At 45.2% G+C, this 24461-nt stretch overlaps 1 protein-coding gene across 3 annotated transcripts in view; it reads right to left on the reverse strand.

The window, feature by feature from the left end:
- RAB11FIP4 (RAB11 family interacting protein 4) overlaps positions 1-24461 on the reverse strand; it is a 129620-nt gene that overhangs the window by 19269 nt on the left and 85890 nt on the right. The window contains exon 1 of one of the 3 annotated variants that reach the window (XM_072881346.1): positions 7766-7830. The exons of the other annotated variants lie outside the window; for them this stretch is intronic. The gene's annotated coding sequence lies outside the window, so the exon portion shown is untranslated. Of the gene's footprint in view, positions 1-7765; positions 7831-24461 lie in introns of those variants that run through there. 3 annotated transcript variants of the gene reach the window in all.

Here is a 24461-nt window from a genome sequence, read left to right on the forward strand (position 1 = left end):
AGAGAAAAGAAAAAGAAAAGGCTGATTGCACAGCTTAACTTCTCAAATTATTCCTTCATAGTTTAGGTATCTACAGGACCTCATGTACCAAATTAGAGGTTGGCAAGAGCAAGTGTTATTCAGGTAGCCTTAAAAGAGCTAACTTGAGTTTAAACAGTATGTTAAGGATTAGGAGACGCTTCTATCCTGAGTCATTTGTTTCCAGTGTACATGCCATCGGTCGAAACCAGAAAGAGAATGAGGTTCTGACGACCTGAATATGAATCATTGTGTTTCTCATTCTGCTAGGCAGTTCCCTTCTTTGTTGGCTGAGTCAAAAGAGATGAAGTTGCTGTTTATGATCTTGGAAGATTCACACACAAAAAAACCCAACAACCAAAAAAAACCAATTAACATTAAAAATACCACCAACACTACATAGCTGCGGGTAGCTTTAAAGCAGTAAGTACTTTGCACTTTATCTAATCGGATGCTCAAGATAACTCCAAGTGCTTCGCAGGCAGTCGGCCAGACGCTTGTATAGCAACTGTTGAATATTCAGCAACAGTTTGCTCTATAGAAGCACCTGCTGCCCAAAGATCCAAGGCCACTTCACAGAAACTAATGAATTCCCTTCCTCGAAAGAGGCAATTGTGTGGCTGTATTGAAGCCAGATGAGTAAGCACAGGCTGCCTTTGCACAGACACCCCAAACAGAAGCAGAAGCCAGAAGACAGTGATTCCAATGGATTCCTTCTGATCTTTGTGGGGCAGGAAAGCGGCGTCAGCATTAGGTGGGTATGAGAATACAGCTCTGCCTTGCCTTGCAGTGACCTGGCTGGGCTTTCCCAGATTGGAAGCAGTCCCTAAAATCTGCACATAAAGCAGCTGAAAGCTAGTAACTTGGCTGACAGACAGGCTACATGACATGCCTACATCAATACATTCATGCTGAAGAGCAAGCCTAGTTAAAATTCACTCCCATCACAGGCAAATCACCAGCACCCCTGACATTTAGACAGCCTCCCAGTATTCCAGAGGAGACATGGAAGAAAAGAGGATCCAAGTCTCCCACCACTGGGCAATTTGATTAGCAAGAGCTGGAACCATCACACACAACCAGAAACAAGAAATGCCACATGCATGTCAGCCGCAGCACTTCCCTCACCAGGATCATGCCCCCAATCTGCACCCGTCTGACACGCTGAATCTGCTAGCTGTGGGACAGATGCAAGTCTGAGTCCCTGCACACTCCCCATCCAGTTTCTTCCCAGCAAAAATGCAGGAGAAGTCACCTCACCACAACTGGAAGGGAAGAGGTGCCACGTAGAGGTGTGCGAGGCTTGGCGGTCTCAGATGAAGTGGTACTTACTGTTGCACATCTATCAGAGAACATCCAGGCTCTCTCATCTTTATTTAAGCAGCCACTGCATTGGAATGCAAGTATTCTCCTAATTACTGGGTATAATGAAGAAGGGTGTGAAGCATTTCTCACCAATGTGTTTTAGAAACACGCCACTCCTCTACAAACATTTGCATATTTACACCAAGTGGGCTATGAACTTTTTTTAAAGCACAGATTCTCCCCCAACATATTTCCTTTCCTTTTCAGTTGTCAGGCAGAGGTGGAGAGATCTACCCTTTGATCTGACTGGAAACAGGAAAAACTATGTAAGAAGAAAATGCAGAAGCACTAAGTGAGACCGCACTTCTGCATCTGCATCCACGAGGAAGCTAAGCAAGTGACTGCTGGCTCTCACCCACGCAGCTGCGGCTGAGCACAAGGCAGAGCAGGGGCTGCCACATGCAGCTATGTGGCTTGCAGGTAGGTTGATGGTAGGAGGGAAGAAGTCATAGAAGCTGCTTCTGTCTCCTGCTGCAGCATGGAAGAACACCAAGTCTCCCCACATAGCTGGGAGTTTAAAATGTCTGAGTTCAAGATCAGCGCGCAGAGCGTGGCTATTTTACTAAGCTGTTCAAATAAGAAGCTATTTTAGGACCACAAGTTAGTCTGTTCAATGCAACACCTTCCTCTGACTGTTTAGTTACTCAAATCTAATATTTGAAGGTCAGTTTAAGGCAAAGCTTCACACACTGCTGCTGTGGGTATTGGAAGGGACTTCTAGGGGCAAGTTTATTCCTAAGATCCAAATCTAGATCGAGTGCTGGACAGCATCCTGGAAAGCTGGTGAAGAGTCCCCAGACAGAGGGCAAGCTATGCCTGTGCTGCCGTGCACTGCCAGCCTCCGTTTCCTTCGCAAGATAATATCTGTATCTCATACAATCGTGCAATTCAAGGACAACAGGTTTTAACTGAAAGACCAAGCTTCAGCTTCTGGGCTGTTCACGCTGAACCACACGAGCAGAGGGCACAGAGGTTCTGAAAGGCTGCTTTGTGCTCTGGATAGAAAGTTCAAACTGACATGCCTTTTCCAAGGCAGAGGAGAAAGGCAGCATGCAGCCTGGAGCCAGCCAGGGAACTGCAGGAGTCAGGAGTGTTTACGCTCTGCTACCTGTCACTTTAATTGGCCATAATAGACATGCCAGACCTCGTCATGCGTAGGGTCTAGATCCAAGCACTCCTTTTCCCAGGTCATTGCTTATGCTCTGAAAGTTTCAACATTAAAAGACTTTAGCAGACTGCTAATTTGATCCTCCAAAGAAAGTAAAAAAAAGAAAAGGTTCTTTCTTGCTTCTTTGAAGTTGCATCCCATCACTCCCTGGGCTGCTTCCCACTACTGGGCTATCGTACACTCATCAGCCATCACCGGAGGCTCAAAGCAGGGAGCATCCCTTTGCAGAAGAAGAAAACATCCTAGTCTGCAGTGTTAGGAATGAGGCATGGATGGGGCCAGTACATCAGCCATAGAGTTCAGAATAAAACCCACCAGATCGTTTGGCACCTTGTTCCAACATTGATCAGGGCGCTTTTAGTTCTGAGCTGCAAGATAGTTTCCATTCTCTTTCACATACCTAAAAAAATAGGTGCGAAGTGGTACCATGCTGGTATGCTGTGAGGATGTCACAAATGTCACTCAAACTCCAAAGGTGTCCACTCCAGTAAGAGCAGGAATGAGACCATATTATCTGAAAAAGTCTCCGGTAACATTTCTAGTGTGAAATGCTTTTGACTGTGCAAGCTGCTGGGCCTCTGCAGACTGGTACCATGGCCCTTCCCATACAGCAAACTGCTGGGACAGCCTACAGCAGGTACCCGCCTGTCACCCCCTTCTCCAGGGCAGGGCACCCAGGTCAGCTGTACATTGAAATAAGCTGTGGTCAACTCGGCATCGCCTTTGCAGCATGTACAGGGTTGCCGCAGACCTTGGTTTAAAAAAGCTGGTATACAACTAAAAAAAAATTATTCATGATATTTGCCTAAAAAGATCTGCACAGCAGATAATAAACGTGACAATTAACCCTCTTGAAAAGACTTTGCATTGAGAGGAGACAATCTCTTTCTATTTTTAAAGTCAGAACAGCAGTAACAGGGAGGGAGAACAGAAAATGTCAAACTCTTACCAGGGATCATTTCCTGGGACTGGCACTCAGGCCTGCCCCTGTTAAACCTGCCCCTTTGGGCAACGGGGCCAGTGAAGGAAGCTCTAGTATATCGCGGGCAGTAGCATTTACCATTATGTTGGCATGGACAGTTGGTGACAAAATTATGAAGACCGCTGTGCCCTGGGCACCATATGGCCAACCGCAGGCCAGATGTCACAACATGCCTTGTGCACAGGAAATGCAGAGCTGCAATTCATAGTTAAAGGCACTCCAAAGACACCCCAGTATAGTCCAGCCTTAAGACCAAGGGTCAGAGGTAAGCTCAGATTACGTTATTTTGAAGCAATACTGCAAGTGAACACCTATACCATGTCAATGAGAGCTGGAGGCTGCTTGCAAAGACATGTCTTTTTTTTAAGCCTAAAGCATAGTCTGGCACTCGCTTCTCAGCTCAGTTCCTTAAGTAACCAAGTCTGTAAGTTACAAGATGCTCTTTGCAACTGGTGTTTGCTGCTCAGGAGACAGCTGAGCTCACACATGAACTTGTTTTCCTTAACAAGCCTCAAGGTCACCCAGTCGGATACTCAGTTAATAGCAAAACAGTTGCATCATACTTGCCCGCGGGTGCTGCAGGCACATGGGTGAAGAGCTCCTTGAGCAGACTTAGTGCTGCTCCAGACCATGGCTGGGCGAGGAGGAGGGTACTCGTGGTATCTCCAGGAGTACCACTAGGCACAAACAGCATGAAGAACAGGAAGAAGCTGACCCAGGCAGGAACAGTTCTGCCTATGTCTACGCTAATTATTTACAGGAGCCCTGGTCAAACTCCCTCCCCCAAAGAATTTGGAAACTATAATATTTGCATTTCTTTTCTATATTACTGCAAGTCTGGCCTCCAGCAAACACAAGGAAATAAAGACATTTAAAGAAAAACAAATAAAATCATATTTTTTGCCTCACAAATCATATTTCTGTATTCCCACCCACTCGGGTTAGATTACACTGCAATCTCCAGAGGGGAGGAATGATGGGGGAATAGGAGCAATTTCAGACCCCAAGAGGTAGAGAAACATCTCGAGTTTCCCCAGCACAGTAAGAAATCCAGCCATGCTTGATGATGAGTAGTTTATGTTGGCAAGCAGAGGGAAAGCATTAAGGATGTGGCTTTGCTCTAGTTTATATGGAAACACTTCCCAGAGCTCATTGGTCAGTCTGAATGCAGACAAGCCTAAAAACTAATTTACTTTGTGTTTAAGAAATACTGAAGTAGCTCTGAAGAGCACTTTGTTAGGAGGAAGAAGGAGCTCCAGGGCCTTGGCTGCTCTTCAGCTGGTGGCTGGGCAAACCACAGGTTAAGGCGTCTCTGCTGCAGGAATAACTGGAATTGCAGCCTTTATCCAGCAAAGTTCACAAGCACCGATTTTTAAAAATTGTCAGTCTCCCCATCTATTTATAAAAGGCATTTTGTTTATTTTTAAAGAAAGGCTCTCACATACCTGCTCTTTTATTTTCTAACAATGAAGTGAACGCACTTATTTGTAGAAGGGCTTCCCTTTATTATTTCTTGAAGTCTGCCAAGCACATCATAGTGCTCGACACATGACAAACACAAATTAAGAACCCAGTGATCATAAACTCTGGCACACTCAGCAGACTGTGTTTTTTCACTTATATGGTAAAATACAAAACATGGCTTATTTTAGAGTTTATAGCTATGCACAGGCAGGACATATTTCTACCCTTGAACCTGCACAGACAAAACAGATAGGGAACAAGTAGAAATCATTTATAACAATGTTAGCTTGCACACTAAAAATGAGATTCAAAGCAGAGCCATATCCAGAGACCCCTACTACTAACCAGAAGTATTAGCTGCAACACAGCACCCAAAGTGCTGTTCTATGTTGTCAGGAAGCACTTACAGAGCCTGTCTTATGTTCGGTGCAGCGATCAACCTAAATGACTATGGAAAGAACAAAAGGAATTACGTTATTACGCTGCAGTTCAGAATTCAGGGGGTCAGCTACCCAAACATGGCGAGCATTTGAGAATATTAAAGTTTGGATAACGGTTAACTCAGCAGCAACCCATGGTTAGTTTTATAACTGTTTAAAATATTTCACTAGAACACTGTATTTAAAAGACTGAAAGAGTTCAGATCAAGCTATGCTCAACACATGTAACAGGACTGGTTAATCAATAACTGAAGCAAAGCTATTCCATTCCTCTTGCTATTTTGGCATGGAAAGTGTTTTGTTTTGCAGCTTTTGCACACGGCTAAGATCTCCCAACCGCTGTAGCAGTAAGAGCACTGACAAGGCAACCACAACTAAGAAACATCTGCACATCAGGTGGCTTCTGGGAGATTTGCTGCTGTTTGCAGTAATTCTTCAAATAATAAAGTTAAAAGAAGCCTATTAAAAGAGGTTTTAAAACTGCTTGAAGGCTACCACATCTAGTAATGGGAACAGCTCAAGCTCCTCTCAATTTGGGCAGATGCTGCCAAACAGCCACTAGAAATTCCAGTGTCTCCTGCTGTACCCAGTTGTGTGAATAATATTCCACACTACTGCACGTACCTGGTGGTGACACCATGCTATTTCCCCCTCCCCAGAAATCAGAAGGGCCACAGGGAGAAAAATCACTCGCATCACCAACAGGCTCACACTTCACTTCTTATTGAGAAACAAGAAACAATTAGGGAAGGGCAATCCAGTCCCACCACTGGGGAGCAACCCTACATTCAGCACTCCATCTGACTGGTAAGACTGTTTTTAACAGGAGCAGCTATAATAGCATATTAAAAGGGACCGAAAGAATCACAAATTATACTGGTATAAGAGCTTTAATACAAGTACCATGAAGTCCAGGTTCAGAGAGCCTATTCTGAACCTATTTCAGAAGCATTCTCTCACCTGTCCCTCCTCCTTAACATAAGTAGTTAAATCAGACAAATAACACGAGGTCTCTTCCAGACAAATTCTTATTTGTGCCCCCAAAGCCACTAACCTGATAAATCTGCTGGGGTAAATGAAGATTATTGCTGCTATCAAAGCAGCAACATTAAACTGCCACCCAAAAATCAGCACTAGCACAGCACAGAGTGAGGACTGCATTTGCCTGCCCTGGGACCGCTGCCATAGGTCACTACTTCTGTGTAACAGAAAAGCACAATTGCCCGTCTCCATTTCAGAGACAAACAACTCCAGACCAAGAACTGTTAACATCTCCTACGCTCCCACCACTGAAAGCTTCAGAGGAAGATCTCTGCTGTGAACTGCCTTCTTTTGCTCCCAAGCACATATAGGACAGGCCCAACTCTACTCAGTTAAGTGCATCAGAGGCAGTACGACTTCACCAACCGCATTAGGGCAACACAGGTCCCACACGAGGGCTACATACGAGATCTGTAGTTACAGAACGGACTGTCGTGACAGCCACATACTAACCACAAATCATTTTCTACTGGCTATGTCACCAGCATCCCAGAGCCAGCAAATGCATTCAGAACCACAGTTAGGTATTAAAAACATTCAACAATAAGTAATGGCAATCCAAACGCATCACCAGTGCCACAGAAAATGATTACAGAACAAGCCCCTTGCTTGCATTCACCCTTAAAAAGTACTCTCTTCTCCTCTTCCCATTCTAAAGATTTACAGCCCAGATACTCAGGCATCTCCAGGTGACAGACCTGAGTGCTGCACAAGGCTCAGCTACGCAGGAAGATACCCCCTTCTTCCCTGACACCCCCATTTCACCACACATGGCTGCCGAGACACAGCCACATACGGTTTTGCATTTTCCCCATACAAGAGTATTGCCAGAGCTCTCCAGGACCTGCTTGCTTCCACAGCGAGTCCAACCTTTCAGCGTACACGACTCCGGAGTGAAAAACCCCTCCTTAGGCAAACACCACAGAAAAAACCCAGCACGGTTTCGCTATACCTGCGTATTTCCTGGATTTCAAAACGCTCCGTGCCATCATGAAAATGCAGATACCGCAGCAGAAAGGTCACAGAGATGCTCTTCCCCCCCTCGACCCGCACCCACCCTGCACACACCAAACCCGCGAGTCTAGGGGAATTCCGTAACCCACGTCCAGTTGCAAATACCCGTGGGTGCGTTATCTTCAGCGCTGCGCCGGGCGCTGCAACGCGAAGCGGCCCCGCGGATCCCCCTTCTCTCACGCCGCAGGCTCCAGCTCCGGAGGGGCAGAGCTGGAGCCCGCGCCGGGGCTGCGGCGTGGAAACCCCCAACACCGCCGCAAACTTCCTCCTCACCCCGCACGAAGACACCGGCTGGCTCCCGCCTCCTGCTCCCGGGCTGCCCGCACCTGGCGCGGCGCCGGCAGGACGCAGCCGTCCCCACGCCCCGTCCCCGCCCGCAGAGGGGGCGGGCGGAGGGCGGCGGCGGCGGCGCGTCCCCGCTCGGCGGGCAACAGTTGGCGGCGCGCGCGGCCCGCCCCGCCCCGCCGTTGCTAGGCGACGCGGGGGGTCCGGTGTAGGCCCTCGGTACCGGCGTTCCGTGACGTCACAGCGCGGGGGGTCCGGACTTCCCCCCTCGCTGCACGGTGGGCGGACACGGACACAAACGTCGCCGCCGTCCCACGCGGGGGTGAGTCGGGGGTTGGGGTTTGTTGTTTGCGGTTGGCTCCTCCTGTGAGGAACTGTTCTTCTCCGGTTCGTACGAGTGACATTTCCCCGACCCTGCTGGTGGTTTTAGTCGTAATTCTTCAGTTTTTGCTCAAAATTACCCGTAGCAACTGGTAAAAGAGGAAGCTGCTTGGCGTTCCTGAGAAATAAAATGTGGCTTAAAACCCGAGTAATTCTTTCTTTCTTTCTTTCTTTCTTTCTTTCTTTCTATCTATCTATCTATCTATCTATCTATCTATCTATCTATCCCTATATCTGTGCTCAAACCTAGGGCAGCCAGAGACCTGTTCAGAAAGGGCGCGGTGGGAAGGAGGAGGTCACTGAGCAGATCCGGGTGCGGGCAGGTGAAGCATCGCCTCTGTCCCGGCAGGTGTGCCCACCCGCCTCTCCTCCCTGGTGTCTGGGGCAACCAGACCCTTCCTGGAGGTGGTGAGTCTGCGAGGAACACATCTGACACGCCAATGGAGGAGTTTTTACAGACTGATCTCATGTTTCCGACGCCTCGTAAAGAGAAGGGGCTGCCCTGGCAGACAGGGCCCCCGAGGGCAGTGGGATTCGCTCCCTGGATGGGGACAGTCTCTGGGGACACCAGGGTTCACTGGGGACAACCTTGCCTGCCTGGTGTGCCCCCATTCCTACAACTGAGCAATGATAAAACACAAGTACAGCCTCCCTGTGATGGTGATGCCAGTCTAAAACACCCTCAGTGTGCTACAAAGCAAAACAGATCCTGTTAGGAAGTGATGTCTGTTTTGTCCTCGATTTTAATCCCTTTAGTTACAAGATAAAGAAAAGCAAAACAAAAAGGCTGAGAACACTCACACTGACTTTGTTATTTTAAATGCACTTCACTTCTTAGAAGTTGTGTAACTTCCTTTTTTGCAACACCTCATAGAATTGTTTACTGTGCTGTCTGCGCTAATAAAGGAAAAATTAAAGAAATAAAATTGTTTCTGTGGCTTTGCAGTAGAGGACTCAAAGCCAGAAGGTAGTATTCAAACAAACATTTTCTGCAAGTCCAGGAGCCAAACTCTGCCCTTACCGACTGTCACAATTTTCACTGCAGTGTTACACACAGGAGGAAACACCATCCTGCAGGATTCAGCCAGCAGACGAGCACCTCCCTCCCAACCGTAATGGCACTGGAAGACTTGGAAAAGGAAAGAACCCCCAGTCATTACCCTGCCATTGGATCCGGCCATATTCCAAACCCCATTTTTAAAATTAACTTTGGGTATTTCAAAAGAGTTAAGCAAAGCTGTTTGTGGCATGCTTTAGTGACAGTGATCACATACAGAGTTTCAGACATGCTGACTGAAAGATCACTTAAGTACTGTATACTTCTCAAATCTTTTGGACTTTACCGTGTCCAAAGACAGGGCACTTTCCAGAGAGGAGAGAGGCCCAGGAGTTACTTGGAGCAGAGGATAAGGAAATGATAAGAAAACAGACTAAAGTGGACAGTGACAAGCCCACTGGCTCACGCTTCACTCAAACCCATCTACAAGCTTAACGTTGCGTGTCCCAGGTATTGCCTGAGCCTGCCTTCATTTTCATCGCAGCCAGCAACTTCTAAGCGTAAAATATTGTTCTTCAAAAAGCAAAAGAAGAGAAAAGAAAAATAAACTCATTAGCCTCAATTCTTATAAGCAAAGCTTAAAGCAATTCACTGAACTTGACCCGTTAACCAGTTCATCGAAAGAAAATGAAGAGAGTTCCCTCTCTGCTGAACAGAGAAGCATTGGAAGGGTGGGTGATGCCTTAGGTTTAGTGTAATAAAGTGTAAGAGCAACAGATGAAAGTGAAGTGCGCCTTCAGCCAACACACACTGCTGTCCTGACGTGTCCAAGGAGGTCCCTCGGACTCAGCAGGGCAGGTCTTGAGGCAGGTCCCCACACACCCACGGGACGCAGCAGATCCTGGGCTCCCTGCGGTGGCAGTGGGGCTCTGGAGCCTTCGTGTTTGGGAGCTCTCCCGGGAAGCTGAGCAGAAGCTGACAATGAATGGTGTAAAAGGGATCAAAACCACCTCCCAGACCTCCTTCTATTCATTAATCTAAATTAACGGGAAAGCAATTTTTACAAGACAGATCTGGGGAGAGGCAACTTCACTTCTTATTAAATAGGACACTTCTAAAATCTGCTTTTCCTTTCGGTATTCATTTTGAAAGAGACAGTTGTATGTCAAGGGTTCATTGCAGAATAAATAACAATCATAAATAAAATAATTACTTGCACAGTACATTTTTTAATGGTCCCCTGAAAGATGCAAGTAAGAAGTGTTTGTATTGTTACACTGATCAGGCAGTATTACAGCACATTGTGACATGGTTCCCGATACTTACAGAATGATTAGCCAACACAGCTATACTTTCAACAACTTGTGATGAGCAAAATGTAAAATAAATGTTTAACAGATAAAGCAGCAACAGTTAAAAATAATATTATAATAGAGATGTTATGAACATAAGTACAACTGTTTGGTACACCTGCTGAATGTATCACTCAGTATGCTACCCAGGGCTTTTCCTTTTATTACACGGTAATAATTGAGAAGGCATAAATATCTCATTGATAGAAGCATTCCTCAGTAAAGGTCCTAGGAAATGTACAGGTTTTAGACAATCACTTCTTATTAAGGAATGACTCTATAAAAACTTTATTAAGTAATAACCATAGCTATAATACAGGTCTGTTTCTCACTTCATTAAAACTAAGCCTGATTAAGTGGAGATTGTTATAGGCTGGTTTTGATCTCCATTGAGACAAAAACCTTATTTTTTACATATTTCATGGTAAAGTGATAATTTTCTGCTTAATATGACTTATGATTTGTTTCCTACAAAGGGAAAAGCAGAGAACACTGTCATGGCTGAAGGTGTCACTGCCTTCTCTTGGAGGAATGAGAACTATATTGGGAGTGACACAGACCTTCAACTGCTTCATGCCTAAGAGCAGCAAGGGTGAGGAGGCAGGGCTGCACGTCTGCATAAAATGCCCAGGATAGCAGCTTCCGCTTGGTAAGCGGCTTCCGGTTGGCAGCTGCAACTCAAATGAGTCAGTGCCACAGAAGGAGACGTTGCACGATACGTTTTTCCCATCTGAGATTGGAGGCCTATTCTCTTGCCATGATTTCAGGCAGCTGAGGAATCTGTGTAGGTTAGTAATAGCTCAGATGACCACAGACATTGAAATATGCTCCAGGCTTCATGCTTAGTTTGCATGAATAGGATCTGCACACTGAGACCCTCACGAGCGTGGTATTTTCTGACTCCATCAATAGCAGACTTTCTGCTTTTCAAAGGAAAGCTGTACAATGCCAGATGTGCTCCAGTACTCCTCCAGTACCATAAAAGCTGGTCCCTGGAAACGGCAGGGCATTCCCTCACACTCCGTTTCCACCTTAATTCATCCTTTTTTTTCCTAAATCCCATCTGCCAAATGTCCACTTGTACATAGTGGTATTTGCAAAGTACGTGTACTCTGAGTCCTGCCCGGGGTTTGAGGTTAGGAGAGTGACAACTACCATTCTGTTAATGGAGAGTAGACTTTTATCCCCATTACCACAGGAAAGAAGAGAGATGGCTACACTGGCAAAAGGATGCTTGGTACTGCCAGATCCCACAGATGCTAAGCAATCCTGAGAAAGGTGCTTACAGAAGCATGCCAGAGGAAATTTGGGCAAAATATTAATATTTGGGTGCTTAGAGGAAGATTGCTAAATACATAGCTAAATGCCTAAATAGCAATCACTGCTGACTTCCAGCAGCAGCCAGAGTGCTTGCTGAAACCAGGGGCTCCTGGCCAGGAAACGCCAAGCAGGGTATGTTGTTGAAAGGGTTTATGGCAGGGCAACCTGCTGATCTTGTACTTGTACTTGTACTGCTGATCTTGTACAAAGCACTGCAATTTTTTCTGGAGCAATTCTGAACAAAGGCAGGCACCTCCTCTGCTGTTCCAGAGGCAGAATCCTTCCTCTGAATCTCACTAACGCATCGCTCACAGGCTAGTCACTCTAATGACAAGAAACTGGAGCTGAAATGTGAAGAACAGAGACTAATTAATAATGAAGATAATGAGATCACCAGAATGTATATACTAAACCCACATCTTAATTATCTCATGAAAACTGGCAACTCCAATCATGCTTTAAGGGCCTTTAATCATGCTCTCTCTGATGAATATTGGTGGCTACTTTGCACAGATACGTAAAAATACTGTTTGTGTGGGTTTTCCCCCTACAATAATAGCCGGCCAAGTTACTACTGCACGTAACTGCTCTGCTTCAAAATGAGATATCGCAGACTAGTAATTACAGCTGGTCTGATCTTCATCTCATCTACTCTCATCTGATTTTGGAGTGCCTCCTTTGAAGCAAATGCAATGAGACTGGTGTGAATTACTGCAGAATTATTATGAATCACTTTTATCATGGCAGAACAAACCAAGAATGATCCCTAAATAAGCTAGTCTCTGCAGAAACACAGGGAGCACATAGTTCCTGCCCCGAAGATCTTACAATCAGAATAGGCAAAGACAGACTTTGAGGTAGGGAAAAGGGGACAGAGGGAGTGCAGAATGAACTCTCTCCTGACTACAACTTGTTCCCATGACTTGTTTGAAGGGGAAGTCATGGAGGAGGCTAAGATAGGATGAACACAGGAGAAGTGTGGAGCTCCTGAGCTGAAGACTGTAAGGGGGGAAGAAGCAGTCTGCATTTGCAGCAGACAGAGCCTTTTCAGAGCTTTCTGCAGTTTCCTCCCTGCCTTCCCTATCCCTGCATCCCTGGATGAGGTGAGGAGGTCAGCTCCAAACTACAGCTGCACGGGAACATTGCTCTGGGTGGAGCAGGCTCAGCTCAACCCCTGCTCCCACTCCCAAAAAACAAGACCCCCAAGTGTCTGCAGAGTTTAGCAAGTAAGGAAGCAGCTCTTTAGACTCTACACCATGGGGCAGACCATGGGGGTCTGCTCTCCCTATGATCCCCATTAACATTAATAAGAGCAGAGTACTTGCTTGTACACTATCCTCAGGAATACAGCAGGCAGCCTGGCAGATCAAACAGCACAGGTCAAGCGAAGGGCTCGCAACAGAAGGTCTCTGCGCAGATGACAGCACTGAAGGCAGGATGGGGCTGGCTGAGGGCCCATTAGCATCAGTTCCTTGGGCCTATAATGAAGTTGGACCTAACTCTGTGGCATGCAATTATAGCATAAAGACATTTCAGGGGACTTACCCATTGCTCTCTCTAGAGATAAGCTACTTGCAACCTCTTTGCCATCAGTAGGTTACATTTTGGTTGCTTAATGAGGCTGCATTTGGAGAGATTTTCTGTGTTCCTCTCCAAAAGCCTGAGGGTCAGTAAGTCAAGAACTGCAAATCCAAAGGCCAGATATTGGAACAGGATAAGCACCCCCCTCTGAAAAGCAGGGTTTTTTTTGCCTATCACTGCAACTGTATCATTAGGTTTTTCATATCAAGTTCTGAAGGTGTCTCATAATAGTAGCTGTCAATCCATGATTAAAGCGCCTTTGTCAAAAGCATTACAAAAATATGCCAGGCACAAAATCTATTCTATTTAGCCTTCATCAAAATGCCCAATAATAAAAAAATAAATAAAACAACAGGTTACACGAGCAAATTCAGTGAAAAATATGTAGCCTGTCCTTTAGAAATGGGCTGGGAGGACTGTGCAGGTCAAGGGCGTGGACACATTCACTTCGCAGATAAGAGCACAGAAGATGGCAAGTGTGAGCATCCCTCAACCACCTCAGAGCTTAAACTAAGGTGGAGCCAAGCAGCTCCGTGTTGCACCAAAAAGACAGAAACGCATTTACTCAGCTGTCTCTGCTGTGGCAAATTAACTCAGCTCCTGTGAGGCTGGAGTGACCGTAGGCTTTATTGGCTGGTTTACCTGAGGAAGCAACTGGCCAGGAGCAAGGCAAGCCTGGGGATGTGGATGGAGCGGGGGGTTCTGACAGCCCCTCTGAAGGATGTGCAGCTCTGCTGGATTCTGCTTCGCATGGTCTGTAAAAGACAGGCTGCTGGCTGAAGAATGCACCTTTTGGTAATTTCAGCTCTGAGAATGTTTTCATGACATGGTTTTAAGCTTTTAGCCCCTACTCTGTATAATATAACTTGTTAGCAGAGGAAAGGATAAGAAAAAGAATCTGCTGGCCAGGACAAGAGTAATTCATGCTCACCAGTGGCTAATATTTCTCACATGGCACATGGCTAACAGCAAGGTTGCCGAACAGAGCATCCTAAAGCAATGAAAAGCCGGTACTGAGCCCACGGGTGCAACTTCACTTTGGTCCTGTTGCTTGTTTGCATTAACATATCTCTTTAATCACACAATCACACGGTATTTCCCACCGGTCTGGATTTGTTCGGGACACAGGCTGGATGGCCTCAGTTTATCAGCAACTATTCAATATCTGCTTTAGTCTCCTTGATCAAAGTGTAGCTTCATGTCTTATTTACAGCTACTACTAACAGCCTGCTCTGTAGACAGAACTATTTATTTCCCCCCTAGCTTTTCTGTGGTGTTCATCACTCTGACATCTGAGTGCTTTCCAAAGATTAATTCATCTTCATAAAGCCTCTTCAAAATGAGAGAAGATGGCATTCCCATTTTACAGATCAGGAGCTGTTGCATAGACAGATTGAGGTCAAACATTTCCACTCATGATAGGTCCTAATATGAAATGTCTCAGATCTAAATTTTTTTAGATATCTTCAAATATAATGCCAAAACAAAAATCTTCTGTTTTGTGCGTTAAAATAGAGCTCTGACTGGCTCCTTATGAAGTCAGGTATTACAAGAACAGGAGGAGTAGGAACTGTAAATGCTGGTCACCAGAAATGAGGATGAAAGCTTTCCAACTGCCATTCTCAGGAATACTGAAAACCAATACAGATAACCCATGTGAATATAAAACACATTATGAGCCTTCAATGAAGCAGCAGAATATACCTTGAAAAACTATACACATAGGAATTTTTCTCTGCAGTTTACAACACAGGACCAAATCCTGAGAGCACAGTTTAAGGTAGGAGGAATTGCAGGTTCTCTCCATTTCTTGGGGTCTGGCCCATTAAGCATGGACAAAACCAGAAAGCTTTGTAGTGTAGAAGACCACCCTGAGAAGGAAGGCTTTTGTTTTATTAGTGTGTTAAAAGCATCTGTGGATCAAATGTGCCAGTATCACTTTACAGCATGAAAACGCTGCCCAGGGGACTCTCAAGACTCATCTTTTCAAACGCTGATACCTCTTTGTCAGTTTTAATAAAAGGCAGCTACAAAAACAAAGTGGGCCATGTGGTCTCAATGAAGCAGAGACCATGGCAATCAATAACAGAAACAATCTGCACTTACTTGCTGGGAGAATTTGCTTTTAGCAGCAACATCTATATAACAAGACATTGCTCAAGACCTCCCTTCGATTTTTCTTGGGACAATGAGCCCACTGTGCCCAAAGCACATCTGTTCTTATGGAGATTTGCAAATCCAGGAGAGTGTTTAGACTGATAACATGACCATGCAACATATGATGATGGATCAAAGCTTGCAGGATGTTTGATCCTCCCTCTTCTGTCCTAAACTGGACACTTTTCTGTCTAAAAAGAAAAATTGTCTGATAAAAATGTTGATTTTTTAATGCAACATAGGCATTATTTTCTGCTGCACTTCATGATCTCTTTCACAGAAGGCCACAGAAGTACCCTCCTGGCTCCTCACATGGGTCTGCCTAATACAAGCTCCTGTCTCCAGCCCTGGTTTTTAGCAGATGAATGAGGTAGGCGTACAGTTAGGAAAGACAGTGAAACTTGGGGAGAGGAGGGACATGGAAGCTAAAAGAAAGCCTTTTTCATTTGTTATCCCTGAAAGACACCAAACTGTGCCACAGCAAATGTCTTTTAGTTAAGACTCCTGATACATCCCAGGCCCCCAGACTGTATATGATTTAGATCAGTTAAATTACACTGCACATCAATGTTTTATTTATTTGGAAAGTTGCAGCTGAGGCCATTAACCTTCTCTGTCTTATCGCTCCAGTGCCATCTCCATGTAGCACATATGTAGTAATTGGGGCTCCTTAAACAGAGCTGGTCATCTAGCCAAATGCCACCAACGCCACGAGCTGGCTGTCACCAGGGAAAATACCCATCCGGAACAACGTGGCCTTGACTCAGTCCCCTGGCACTGACAGCTATGGTCTCTGCATTAAGGCTAAGAAGGGAGTTGTTTGACAGAGGGATGAGAAGGTTATAAAGTGCAGGAGCTGACCTGTTTGCTGTGTTTGACCATTTTCACAAGATTAAGTTGGTGCGGATCTGTCTGCATCAGGGGCTCAGGGACTCTGCTGTCTTACAGTGATCTGTAACCTCCTGCAGTGCCAGTGCTAAGCATGCCAGTGCCATGCCAGCTGAGCTCCCATCTTCCACTGTCACCTGTGGCTGCATGGTGACAGCACGGTGTGACAGACCCCAACATCCCAGCCCCTTGCAGTCCCTAGGTCACCACCGATACAAGAGAGACATGAACTGGTCCATTTCCTGTGACTCTGCACTTCAGTGACGCTGTGGCACTCAGCTGCTGCATTCCTTATCTTTCACTTTTTGGCAGATTCCTGGCTCTTTGCTTCACCAAATGAGGAACCAGATGTTTTCAGTTCCTTCTAACTGAGAGACACTGCAACATTTGTGAGCAGAGGAGCTGGCTTGTCAGGTTAAGCATGTTTCAGTAACTAATGTTAATAAAATCATCTTAGTCTAAGTTGCAGCTGCAGCAAATTTGTATATGCCTGGTTCAGGATTATTTTTGGGTTTAGAATCTTGGGTCATACAGAAAGTCAGGAATGGGCTCAACCATTAGTTCTATCCAGAAACAGAATTTTCATTCTTGGATATGGCTAAAAAATTGCAACCGCCAAAACATTAACATATGGATGGAAAAACCCTGCTACTTTCTATAGGTAATGCCTACAAAGCATTTCAGAGGCATGGTTGGATATTACAGAGGGAAGTCCAATCTCAGTGAGAAACATACAGATTTTAAAGTCACACATGGACAGTCTTATCAGCTGAAACATGAATTGCATTCTAGCCGTAAGGATTCAGTATAGACATCAAAACGATCTGATTTCCAACCTGGACCATCCCTAGCACATTCCTTTACCTCTGTGATTTGTGGTTCCTATTCACCACCCATTTGCATTCATATTGAAATCTAGCAAGCCAGGTACTTCCATCAGCTCTGCACCACAGCAGGAATATACAGCAAGTCAATTTTCTGTAGCACCAGAGAATGACAACTCAATACTTTCCATGACATTTCATTTTGGTGGGTTTTAATCTTGTCCCTCAGAGAAAGGAGCTGCTAGCCACTGCTGGTTTGGGGTTTTTTTGCAACTCACAGACGCGTAATAAGGAGAGGATCCATGGAAAGAGAGAAATAAAACAACATTCTTACATGGTTAAAGTGGTGCTTTGGAAAACAACCTTCTATACCTCCAGTGAGACAAAAACAGAGAATAAAAGAGAAAAGAGACATGCAGAAAACTTTTTTGTCAAACCTTGCAACCAGAATTATGCCCTCTTCTGCCACACCACCCTTGCCCAGTCATCAGATCCCTTTCTCAGTATTTTATTGTGGTATCAGCCAAGACCCAAATCCAAGGCTCCCCGGGGGCATAGCACTGTACTGCGCTAAGCCAGCTGCATGAAAACCAGGAGCTAAGTCAACAGAGCTCAGAGAACATCAAGAGGGTGAGCAGCAAAGGGGATTTACTTAGAAATGGAGCATCTATGAACAACAAGTTGTTCACAGGGGCTAATGGACTTGCCTTGCTCCCCAGGTATTTTCACTCCAAAGGTACATAAAAAGGCTTAGAAAACTCTGTCTTGATACTACAGCAAACAGCTCTACAACGGCAATGGCAAACTAACCACCTAATGCAGAGATGAGAAAGCAGCAGGGATTTTTCTTGTACAGTCATTTCATGTTCTGCCCTTTGCTCTGGCCCAGCCAACTAGAGACAGAGCCTGTCGGGACACAAAAAGCCCAAGATCCCAGACCACAAGACATAAAAACATTTCTGTGCACTGATTGCCTCCTCACAATAACCTCATTATCACAGCTGTCAATCAACAGGACAAACCAGTCACTAGCATGGGAACTAGTGATAAGAGATGCTCACCCTCAAATGCATTTGCTGCTTGGAACAACAGAAGTGATGGCAGCTTTAATACAGCAAAAGGCTCCTCAAAGCCAGAGTGGCAGTCTGTGTCCTGTCTCTTCGCTGCAAGAGACTGGATGGGTCACATGAAGAGATTCCCTTTGGCTCTGTGTCATGCTACCGGGGCTGCGGTATACAGCCCCTTCAGTTCCATACCAAACTATCACTCGTACGGAGATAATTGTTTAACAACCAGATGCACACACTGTCATTCAGATTTATGTCCCATAACGGTGATGTCCTGTGATCAGCTTGAAAAATCTAAGGGCCTTTTTCCTTATAGATTTCCCAGCATATAAATCTTGTATCCACTTGCTATCCCCCTTCATAAGTGGCTATCCAAAAACTGAGTATTATTAATCACTCACCTGGTATGAGACCTCTCTGTGTTTTATGCAAGTCCTTGATTTACTGATAAAGGGTGGCTATATTCCTAACCATGCCGATATAAGGCTGGATTCATCACTCGTGTCCAGTTCTGATCTCAGTACTCCTCAGCCACTGTTCAAGACAGTGGCGTAACAGTGAGAATATGGTCCTGATTTATTGACCTGAACAAGTGAGGTGTTTTTAACAAATTTCAGAAAATTCTGTCATCATTTTAAAACCAAGTAAAAAATCTTTCCCAAGGCAGAGATGTTAAAAAACCTACCGAATACCCTGAACATTCAGCGCCTGAATCAGAAACTGTAACAGATGGACTCAGAGGGCTTTTTTAATATTGGCTATTAATAAGTGCGAATGTTCACAATGACAAATGCAATATATTTTTAGTCTGTACTGGGATATTACCTGGTCTTCATCAGCACTTTGTCAAACTTCCTGCTTTGACACAAAACCACTATATGCTAGCTGTGAGGCTAGTGTTTGTCTAAATATGCAGACACACAATCACAAGCTCCTTCCAGCCTCATGTTCCTGTTTCGGAGTAAGGTCTGTAAACATTCTCGCTGGTCTGACTACCTGCAAGGTGTGTCTGTCCATCCACCTTGCTTCCATCTACTCAGCACCCAAGAATATTCTTATAACTGGGACTGTTCAATGATTGCAGCTTAGTTAACCTGGAATTACTCTGGTGTAAATCAACTCAGAATCAGGCTTTGCTATTGAAATGAATGGATTAACTCATGATATAATTAAGTAGGAAGACCTGGCTCTGTACTATAAACATCACAAATGCAAATGTCTTTATTAAAGTCAAGTATTTCATTGTTATTTTTCAGAGAGTAAAAACCGGGCAGCAGTGAGGGGGGAAGATGTGACTGCATGCAGTCCAGCTTCAGCAGCACCGATCAGCACATGCATGGGGTCCCAGTCGCCTTCTGTCTCTGCCATGTCTTTACTTCCCAGCTCAATATCTGTCGCACAGCTACACCAACAGCTCCAAAAGCCCAACACGGTGGAACGACCTTGCCATGCTGTGAACCTTGGCTATAAGCAATGCAAATATTTTGAATCTGATTCTTGTGGCCATTTCCCTAGGTTACACATGCAATCTTAATGGTTCCCAAAAGAACACTGTGGAAAACATAAACTGTGATAACAGTTTGACAAATGCCAGCTGACGTAAAATGGACCTATTGTTTGTGTTTAACTGGAAGCAGTCAGGATTTCATGTCTGTAGTTTGTGGTTTCTTCTGGGATCGTTGCAATAGTTTCTACATATCACAAATTTATTCCAATAGGAGCTCATTTTTAGACGGAGAGCACCAGAAAGGACATGGGAAAACCTGGGGTTATTGCACAGGGAGCCTGCACAGGTGGCTCTGCGCTGCTCACGTGCAACGCTGCTGTTTTGTGAACAAACAGCTGCACTGATCTCCCCAGACTGCTCCAGGAGGAGCTTTGCTCAGTAACTGGCCCTTTGGAGGTGCTGTCTGGAGCTGCAGGGCAAACACAGGAGAACGAGGGAGGATGTTCCGGGGCAACATGGCTTGGATACTATCAGTGTAATTTCATAAAACTTGCATTGAAAAGAGTGGCTGCTGCCATTTCACTACAGAGAACTCTGACATAGAGAGGCCGTGGCTTTTAAAGGTGTTCAGACACTTACTTCCCCCCCTTTAATTGTTTCTGGTCCATATTTGTGTGATAAAATGTCAAAGAAACACTTAAAGGCTTTGCTAAACAGCAGGAATCCAGCCTAGGTATTCTCCAGCCCTAAAACTACTTCCAAGTGACTTCTCCAAGCTCAAACAAGAAAACCATGACAAAGTTAGGACTTGGATGCTCATCTCCCCGTTCTTGCAATGCCACCCCCAGGGCTCTGATGAAGTACCTTGCTAGGATGGATGCTGCACAGGACTAAAATTATCCTCATCCAGGAAATATTTTCCTCACACATTTGGCTTCACTCCTTCCCTACTCCCTGAGCAATGAGCTATGGGGAGAGAGTATTTCACATGATTAATTTTCTGCTATGGCAGAGAGGATGCGTTTCCTTCTACATCTATGTTTTTGTTCATGGGTGCTCAGACAGATGACTAAGCTGTGGGCAGCGATCTGGAGTGACAGCAGCGCTCTGGCTCCCAAGCCCACAGCACAGCAGTTATTTGTGAGGGTGGCTGACTGGACCAATTGTCTTTCCTTCCCAAGTGATATTAGCATTTTGTCATTAAATCATAGGTAACAGCAAAACTGAAAGTATCCCCAAGGCCTGAATAACGTACATCACAAAGCTCCTCAGCTGAAACCAATTTTTCATCTGCTGCTCCTGGGAAAAGCAATGATTTTTTGACATCCAAATATGCTAAAGCAAGCTGGCCACCAGATACAGGCAGCCCACAATAAACCAGTGAGCACCAGCACTTCTGCCAAAGCCTGGTCGAAAATCTACTGACATCAGCAGCAAACCTTCTTTTCATTAAAGACATATTTTGCATCAGCCCTCAGAATCCTCATTCTGTTATCTTTGCTCATGTTGAGTCCCAACTATGCTTCATGAACATCTCCATTGGTCTGAACTGGTTTCACTGTTAGGTGCTGTTGCTGCCCTGCCTGGGGACAGTGCTGACCATGTGAGTGATGGCTCTGCCAGGCAGGCCGAAAGTCTCTCCAAGGCTGGGAGACGGACTTGGAAACTTCTGGTACCCTCCTTCTGGTACCTAAGTTTGGTACCAAACTTAAAGGGAAATGGAAAGCGTGTCCTACATGACCACTTTGCTCCTACAACTCTCTAAATGCTGCTAGCCCCTCCTTGCCAGGAATAATTTTTATGTTTCAGGCTCACAGAGAATAAATGGTCTTTCTGCATTTTGGCATTTTAATGCACTTGTGAATAGCAACAGATACGGAGTAAATGCTTCAGAAACATGGCCGAGTGGCAGCTCTGCCAGAAGAGTTTGCACTTCTTACGTGTCCTGCAGACACAACTGCTCTGCCTGGAAACAACATGGAAAGTGCAAGCCTGGTGTAAGACCTCATGCAAGTCTCAGGGGAAAAGTGCCATTCACTCCAGAGGGACTGCCTTCCCTCTCTTCCACCCTCTTTGCAGAGCTGGCTCTGAGGACGCTCAGACCAGCCTCTTCCACACCTTTTCACTTCTCCAATGTTTTACTTGCTTCTATTTTACAATTGGGTGACCAAAGCTTATGAGAAACAAGTTCAAAGGCTTTCTCAAATAGCAGTATAACAGTAGGTGGGGTCCCCCCTATGGCAATCACACATCTTACAATTAGACAAAAGAAAAATGAAGGAAATAATTGCAGTGTCCATATAGGGCCCCTGCTGTCAATTATCCCTGATGTGGGGTGTCTGCTCTCTGTTTCCTTCCTGGTGGCTCATCCCCAGGCAGGCAGAGGCAGCACTGATAGCCCAAGGACGGATCAGCATCATCAGTCACTCCTATCTGATGTCCAGTATGACTGAAGACTGGCTTCAGCTGACTGAATGCAGACATGTAATGCCACTCTAAAGTCCTAAGACATTCAAGGCATTCACACAGATGTGGCACAGCCCTTCCAGAAGACCATGCCCACACAGCAGCACCAGTGACTACTGGCACAGGCACCCAGGAGACAGACACTACAGGTGAGAAGAGACGCAGCCTCCATGGGTGCTGCAGCACAGGGCCTCTCTTGGCACCTGGCTCCACAGCCCCGTGTCAATGTGAACACCAATTCACTACCCGGCTGCAGTTTGCTGGGCTAGTTAGGATGCCTGTGTAGCTGGAGCTAAAGGCATCCCAGTCAGAGCTGTCACCCTTTTTAATAACCTGAGCATGCTCTGAGCTGTGTGATCCATTCTCCTCTCAGTCCCTTCTGGAAAGTGCAATTTAAGTGCAACAGCAACAACTGAGTTTCTCCACCTGAAACCCAGAAGAATGCACAAAACCCAGGGGACTCTCCTTTGACGCTGCAGACACTGCCATCACCTGGGAACTCCCCCCATGGCTATCCAGGCTCCTCTTAACACAGTTATTGGATTACAGCTTTGGGCTCAGCGCTTTATGCTTTAGGCTCTGTCAGACCTGTTTAATCAGCTGGTAATGTGACACTTCCTTCTATAAAGACCTGAGATCTACTTCCCTGGCAGCATGCCTTTTCCTCCAGGAGGTCAGCCTGGATCCCTGATTTCTGATGTACTGCTGGCAGCAGGGAGATGAAGCAATAAAAGAAAGAAAAGCAAGAAAAAAAAAGATCAGGATGGTTGTTATTTCCACGTAAACCTGACAGGACGTCCTGCTTGAAAAGGATATCTCAATGAGCTCCTGCAGGCTGACCCATTTCAACCCCAGACAGCAGGAGACGCTGAGCTCAAATCTTGTCTTCCTCCAAATTCCCACTGGGAATTTGCTTGAGGTGATTAAGGAATAAGAAGTGAATCTCTAAAAAATCAGAGATGGCACAACAAACCTTGGATACAAATTTGAGCAAAAATGCACCACAAAAGAGACATTATCTACTACTCCAGGAAGTTTACTGAATAACCTACCTTGTGAGATTTCTTGAGACAGGAGTGGTGCTCAGATCTGGGACATCCTAACTGCACTGAAAAACTGCCCCTCGATTCTTATCTCCCTTACATGTAGCTTTCTTGTCTCCCTCATTCATTTCTCATCTTCCACATCTTTCCATTCTTTTGCTAAGACACATTTAGCAAGCAATGTAGAAAAACGTCACAGGAAAAAAGCCAGCCAAGGTGGTCCCTCGATAGCCATATGTGATCTTCACTTTGGAAAGTGTTACAAAACATCCCAGGTGAAATATTTACTAAGGCTAAGAACTTAGATACCACCATCTCACCTGGATGCACTGGTACTTTGCTTGGTGAAGAAGCTGGAAATGCCTCTCGCCCCTCTTTTATACAGCAGACCCCAGGATGAAAATTTCTGGACAGTCTCTTATGCAGCACGTGACCAGGCAAAGCCAGACTTGTTGTTTCCAGCATGCAAACTCCGTTGCCACTGATTGCTACGGAAAAGCAGCTTTAGTTGGGCATGAATGAAAGGCAATGACTAAAACATTGTATGGAATTGATTTAATAAAGTTCAATGATTGAAACAGGAAAGATTTCCCTTAACAATTTGTTGCAGGCCAGATTCAGCCACTGTGACCAGCTCTGCCGTCAGCCTTATTGAAATTTGTGCAGTGAGTGAGGGCAACAGCCTTCGCTCTCAATTAACTCTGAAGAAAAGTTGAAAACTTTTTAATCATTCTGAATTATCAGCCCTTCTTTCATCTGATTTTTTAAAAGGTCTGCATATTTATACAGCTATTAAGAATATTCAGAGGTACCACAATTCACAACCGTAATTTGCGACCACGTATTAAACTGCATGTTTCAAAGCTAGGATTAGAGAACAGGAGACAATTAGTATTTTGTTCCGAGGGAAGCAGGTAGGAATCTCCTACAAATACCCACTGTGAGGTCTGCATCTAGTCCCAGCCCATCCTGTCACAGACTTCGGGCTGCAGATTGAATTGGATGTATCTGGCGTTTCCTAGCTTTTGGTTACAGATACAAAAAATCCAGTTCTGCCATTCTTGCTTACACTGACCAGCACCTCCTTTGGAATTACTCCTTATGGCTTAACTGAACTTGTTTGTAGGGAAAAATAACACCTCATGGTAGCTAAATGAGACT

This window comes from Ciconia boyciana, chromosome 16, assembly GCF_034638445.1.
Source record: "Ciconia boyciana chromosome 16, ASM3463844v1, whole genome shotgun sequence".
NCBI classification, from domain to species: domain Eukaryota; kingdom Metazoa; phylum Chordata; class Aves; order Ciconiiformes; family Ciconiidae; genus Ciconia; species Ciconia boyciana.